The following is a 6555-nucleotide window of genomic DNA, read 5'->3' on the forward strand; positions in this document are numbered from 1 at the left end:
TCAGACAGCCTGACAGCCTACACATACACAAAAAAAAAACATGTGGTGGTAACTGTGCACAAAATGAGGACTTTAAGAAGTGGTGCAAAATATTGACTAAAAGTTCCAGGGATCTCATGCTGTTGAATGACTCGGATTCCAACAGAAGCTACTACTAGCACCCAGCTAATACAGCAAGTAGAAATCACCATTCAAAAAATGGCCTGTGGCCAAGAAAGGCCAGATTCCAGGAACAAGCCTTTCACCTGCTAGCAAGGCAGAATCCTGTGATTAACCTCTCTGATAAGGTACTCACTCCCCATCAACTTTATGCTCTTACTAAAGGTTTAAGCGTTGTCCCTAAACAAACTCTTTTGAGGTTAATTCCATTTCTTTAGAAAGATTCAACTGAAACTGTGGTTGGCACCTCTGATATACAAAAGGTCTGAAAAACCTGTATTTAAACCTAAAAGCACATTTATGCCTTTTACTTAAAATCCCTCAATCCCGACTTTTTGCAGAATAGTTGAGCAAGAAACTGTTGAATTACTGAAAGACAAAGCCCCACATTCCGTCTCAAATTCAAGTAAAGATCAACACTTGGCTATACAAGAACTTTCAAAAGACTCTGAGATCACTATGAATGCTGACAAAGCGGGCACTATAGTCATTCAGAACATGTCAGACTACAAAGATGGGGCCTACCGGCAATTAACCAATGAGCACTAACTAACCCCACCCTCGATTTCCAAATAAACAGCCTTTGCTGTGCGAGTGGCGTTGCCAGAGGGTGGGATGTAAACGACAATATTCAGCTGGCCAAATGTACGCGGTCAGTTTGAGAAATCAGTTTGATGTCAGCTGAACAGAATGACTCTCCAGATCTTGACAGTTGTACACATGCTTCATGTTTATACACATATAAGCCACCCCCATGGTGCAGTCCCGGTCAAATCTAAGTCGTACTCCAAAGCCATCTAAAGAAAATTCTGACTCGGTCAACAAGCCAGGACTCTGAGATTTACTTCCTTGTATGCCCACTTGTATCTTGTGTTTGCCTGGAGTTAATCAAGTTTGTTATTATTATTATTGAGGGGAGTGGCAATGATTTCATTTTTTGTTTGATATTGCAAAATGTTGTTTTGTTTTATATTGACACAAATCTGATTCAATACAGATACAATGCTTTGGAGCCACATTTAGAATACATTTTGAATCATTTGTGATATTTAAAACTTCTACAACAAAGACAAAAGAAAATTAAAGCTGCAAGCAGCATTGAGCGGGACCTCGCCATCAACCTACGTCGGGGGGCCTGAACAGCGGTCAACAATGACCCATCCCACCCCACACGCCCTTCAACCGTACATCACAATAGCACAACTTTTAATCAGCCAACATACTCTGACGTACTGACCAATTTGAGCCAATTCCGAATTCCTAGGAGGGGTTCGTTCAAATACAAGGCGAAAAGTGCGACAAACTATGCAGAAGTTATTAGCCTAAACGCATTTTTTATGATAGCCAAAAGCCACGCATAGAATATCCTATTTTCACCAGGCCTGACAACTTTGCCAAATAAAATTGACTTTTTGTATATGTTCTAGGGGGCAAAAATGCAGTCGAAGGGGGCTAAAAATAATAATAAGAATAGGTAAGAATTCTAGCCAATACAATAGGGACCTCCAGTGGTCGCTGGCTCAGTCCCTAATTATGAAAAATATTCATGGATAGTAATTTTCTGATTCGAGAAACTAATGCTTTTAACAAATTATACTGGCAAACACACTCCTACTTATGTTAGCTATATATCCATTAATGTCAATAAGATTTTAAATGGTCATCAGTTGAATGTATTAATAATTCCTGACCTGAGAGTTTCCAGTGTACAGTGTGGACTCTCCAGTCCAGTTCTCAGCAGCATCACTCCTGAATCTTGCAGATCGTTGTTACTCAGGTCCAGCTCTCTCAGACTAGAGGACTGGGAGCTGAGAACTGAGGACAGAGCTTCAAGACTTCTGTTTAAGAGGTTACAGCCACCCAGTCTGAAGAAGAAATAATAAACAATAGTCCAGATGATATATGTGCTAAATTTGAGGTGATATGTTCACTGTAACATAAAAGCATGAAACTTGGTACAAATGTACAGTTTGGGGCCCTGAACATATTCAGAAATGGAGCCAGTGAAAAAATGTAAAAAAATGCATCAAGACGGCCATAGCAGTCATTTTACTTTCTGCCATAACCAAATGATGTACTTGAGTGCATCATACAGTCAGGTCCATAAATATTGGGACATGGACACAATTCTAATCTTTTTGGCTCTATACACCACAATGGATTTGAAATGAAACGAACAAGATGTGCTTTAACTGCAGACTTTCAGCTTTAATTTGAGGGTATTTACATCCAAATCAGGTGAATGGTGTAAGAATTACAACAGTTTGTATATGTGGCCTCCCACTTTTTAAGGACCAAAAGTAATGGGACAATTGGCTGCTCAGCTGTTCCATGGCCAGGTGTGTGTTATTCCCTCATTATCCCATTTACAAGGAGCAGATAAAAGGTCTAGAGTTCATTTCAAGTGTGCTATTTGCATTTGGAATCTGTTGCTGTCAACTCTCAATTATGAAAATCAAAGAGCTGTCACTATCTAGTGAAGGAAGCCACTCATAAGTATGAAAAATCAATACCAAACCCATCAGAGAGATAGAAAAACATTAGGTGCGGTTTTGAATTCTTAAAAAGAAAGGAACGGCACGCGTAGTCAGCAACACCAAAAGACTTCAAAAAGAGAAGACCTTCCACCAGATGTGATATACCAGAGGGTTCCACGCGCAAGATGTAAACCATTGGAGTCCCTCAAAAACAGGAAGGCAGATGATGAAGTTGCCCAAACAACATCTAAAAATAGCCTTCACAATTCCTGGAACAACATCCCTTATGGACATGATTGAAAAAAGATCTAACTGTACCATGTAGTGATGGGAAGAGAAGAGTTATGGAGATAGGAAAGGTAAATGTCATTGACCCCGCAAGCTACTGCGAAAGCACCAAAAGGTTATTTAAGGCCAAGAGAAGTGAATGTTTATGCAATGGCCACAGTCAATTCACCTGACCTGATCCGGATTGAAGCACTGCATGTTCACTTGCTGAAGAACCAAAACGAAGGGAAAATCCCCAAGAAACATAGCAGGAACTGAAACAGTTGCAGTAGAGGCCTGGCAGAGCATCACCCAGGGATGAAACCCAGGCGTCTGGTGATGTTCTAATGCCGTTCCAGACTTCAGGACTTAATTGACCCTGCAAAAGGAATTTGCAACCATAGTTACAAAAAGTGAAAGTTTGATTTATGATTGTGATAATTTGGTCGCATTAACTTTTGGTCCTAAAAAGTGGGGGCACATACTACGAAACCTGATCCCTACACCCGTTCACTGATTTTGGATGTAAATAACCCTCAAATTAAAGCGTGAAAGCTCTGCAGTTAAAGCAACACTTGTTCGTTTCATTTCAAATCCATTGTGGTGGTGTATAGAGCCAAAAAGATTAGAATTGTGTCGATGTCCCAATATTTATGGACCTGACTGTATCTCCTGAACCCTACATTATAACACAGAATATGTGATGTTCAGGTGAATAGTTAATGGTGAATGCCACTGTGGTAAAAACTCGGCCTATATGGGGTGTGTGCTCTGCCAGGTGAGCTACTGTGCTCCCCCATGCATTTTAAAAACTTAATGGATGGACTGACTTGCTTGTGTTCCTGAGTCAATCAAAATGGTCTTAAATCACATGGGTCAATTAACCCAAGTGTTTTGGAGATGGCATACGTTGTGCCACCTCTAGTGCTTGTCCCCAACACTTCTCTTTTGAGGTACTGCACCAGTGCATCATTGAGGGGATTTGCGCCATTCCTTCAGGCTTGATTAATTTGCTTTTTTGGAACCTTTGATAGAGCCATAAAGGCCTTTGTTGACATGCCACTGGAATTTCAGTTATCCCATGCCATATTTTTGCCCCTGTTTGCAAATGCACTGGTGCAGTAACTTAAAAAGAGCAGTGAATGAAGGAAGACAATGTCTGGGACAATTATGCCATCTTCAACAGACTTGGGTTTGATTGACCCACGCAATTTGGGACCATTGCGGTCTACTCTTTCCCAGGCAAGCCAGTCCATCCTTGTAAGAAAAGCTAACAGGGGATAAAAACAGGACATTCTGATCAATTTCTCACCAGTTCATCCTTGAACTTTTAAGTTGTGGCTGCAAGAAAGACTTCTGCATCATTGCAAATGCAAACTAGAAGAGTGCACTAAGTAGAGTGAAGATTTTCTGCAGCTGTGTCCTGTTGTAGGTAATCCATATTCGTTCTAATTTCCGATGTACAGCCAATCATAATATGTTAATGTGTTAGGACATCTGTGAATGAAGGGCCCCAAGCCAGGCTGAGTATTTGCGCAGATGACAAATGAACCAACTAAGCCTTGTTTTTAGCCTAGCCCATTGCTATGTTGTTACGCATATTGTAAAATGGTGAATACTGTGCAGTTTAAATCTCAAAGATACATTATTTTCTAAAGCTAACTTGTTATGGACATATTGAATATTATTATATTTGATAATTATGAATATATTTCCTCCTCAAAACACCATGAACCGTCACCTAAACAATTTATTATGTTGTATGTGGTATCATTCTAATCTTTGACCATCGAAAAATAGGGGGAGAAATCACCATTGCTTTGTTATCATGTTTGGTTCAGGAGATATGATACAAAATACATAACGTGATTATAGAGGAAAGTAAAATGGCCGCCATGGCTGCCACAAGGTGTTTTTGTGATGGCTCCATTTCTGAAAATGTACAGGTCTCCAAACTACCTGTCTGCAGAGTTTCGTGCAATCATGAAAAAGTGAACATTATTTTCACATAACACCTGGACTACAAGGAGACAAACAAAAATGTATTCATTTTTAAAGTTCTGTCTGGTCTAAAGACAGCCAGAGATAACAAAGTTCCCACAGGGAACACATAAACCAGAAATTTAACTCTGGGACAAAACTAAGAAATAGTTCAAATTAGTTTGGATATGACATTTAATTATCTAAAAAATTAATAAATATATATATTTATTTATTATAAATACAAATATTAAATTACGTTAGATCAAACCAGATCAGATCTGTTTCTCTATTTAGGCCAGAGTTCATATCTGTTTAAACAAAAACAACAAAAAGCCAACTCAATAATAATAATAATAATAATAATATTTCCAATTATGTAAAATATAATATCCGGATGGAAAACCGATTGTCACATACGAGAGGCAGCATGGAGTTTGTAGCCTGAAGTATAAATTTCAATTGTTTTACAACAATCAGTAACTCAATCCAACCTGAGAATTTCCAGTTTACAGTGTGTACTCCTCAGTCCAGCTAACAGCAGCTTCACTCCTGAATCCTGCAGGTTGTTGTTACTCAGGTCCAGCTCTCTCAGACTAGAGGACTGGGAGCTGAGAACTGAGGACAGAGCTTCACAGCTTCTCTCTGAGAGGTTACAGCCACTCAATCTGGAGAGACAACAGTAAGGAAACAATAAGTTGAAAGATAACACTGTATTTTTTAATGAATAAATCCCACTTACTGAGCTTTGTTAGAGGCTTTGACGATTCGTATTAGGCTTATTGAATCCCAGCTTGGCCCAGCAGAACCTCAGAAACAGACATTCCTACAGAAGCAGATATTTAATCTTTCAGAGTCGAAAACCTAGCAACAAGAACGTATAGCAGACTTCATTTATCCTGATGAACAGTAAGATAGAAGACCACGAAGCTGACCATTTGAGCAGGAGAGAGTTAAGTAGGTCTGAGGAAAGATCTTCCTGAAACATCAGTTCAGCTACTGATTTCTGTGCCCATTCTTCATTAGAGAAGAAACATTTGATCATGTCAGTTTAAAGTTTGAAGACAGATATACAGATATCATAATTCTATAATTACTATCTGCCGATGAGGAAAGTTCTCTTCAATCTTTCTTGGGACATATACCTCCCAATACCAACTCAACACTGACTGCAAATACTAAATAATATCTTTGAACCACTTCTCCTGTCTGATAGTCAGAGTAATGAATATAAACATCATCAGGCCTCGAACGAAGGCAGAAGTACTAAGATTGGTCTTCAGTCAAACACACGTCCAGATGAGGAAGTGCCAGAATTAAGGAGACCAAGTCAAACAAAAGGACTGTCCATTTGGACTTTTTAAGGCCTTGAGTCCCATTCACGCTGATAAAAACTAGATAACGACCGCTTAGTTCCTCAGGATCATTTAAATTCTATTCTCCTGGTACTGGGAAGTTGAGTATATAGTTTGATTAATGCAAATATGCCAACGGAAGCACATTAACCTGAACATGGATCAGCACCAGCGAAAACATCACCTGACAACCTCAGATGAATGAAACACAAACCCTTCCCTTAAGTAACAGCAGGCACAACGTTTCTTCTTATCTATCTACCATTGAAATATACTGTGAGTACTAACCACCAACTCATGATCAATATCAAACCTAG

General features: G+C 39.3%; 1 long non-coding RNA gene across 1 annotated transcript; it reads right to left on the reverse strand.

Moving 5' to 3' along the window:
• Nucleotides 1–5642, reverse strand: LOC118332172. The gene is made up of 3 exons (XR_004796921.1): nt 5378–5642; nt 1851–2024; nt 1–17 (listed from the first exon to the last, which is right to left on the reverse strand). It is a non-coding gene; the product is annotated as an uncharacterized LOC118332172 (long non-coding RNA).
• Nucleotides 5643–6555: the final 913 nt, after the last annotated feature.

This window comes from Morone saxatilis, unplaced genomic scaffold, assembly GCF_004916995.1.
Source record: "Morone saxatilis isolate NCDOM2014 unplaced genomic scaffold, NCSU_SB_2.0 Contig202, whole genome shotgun sequence".
In the NCBI taxonomy this organism is placed as follows: Eukaryota; Metazoa; Chordata; class Actinopteri; family Moronidae; genus Morone; species Morone saxatilis.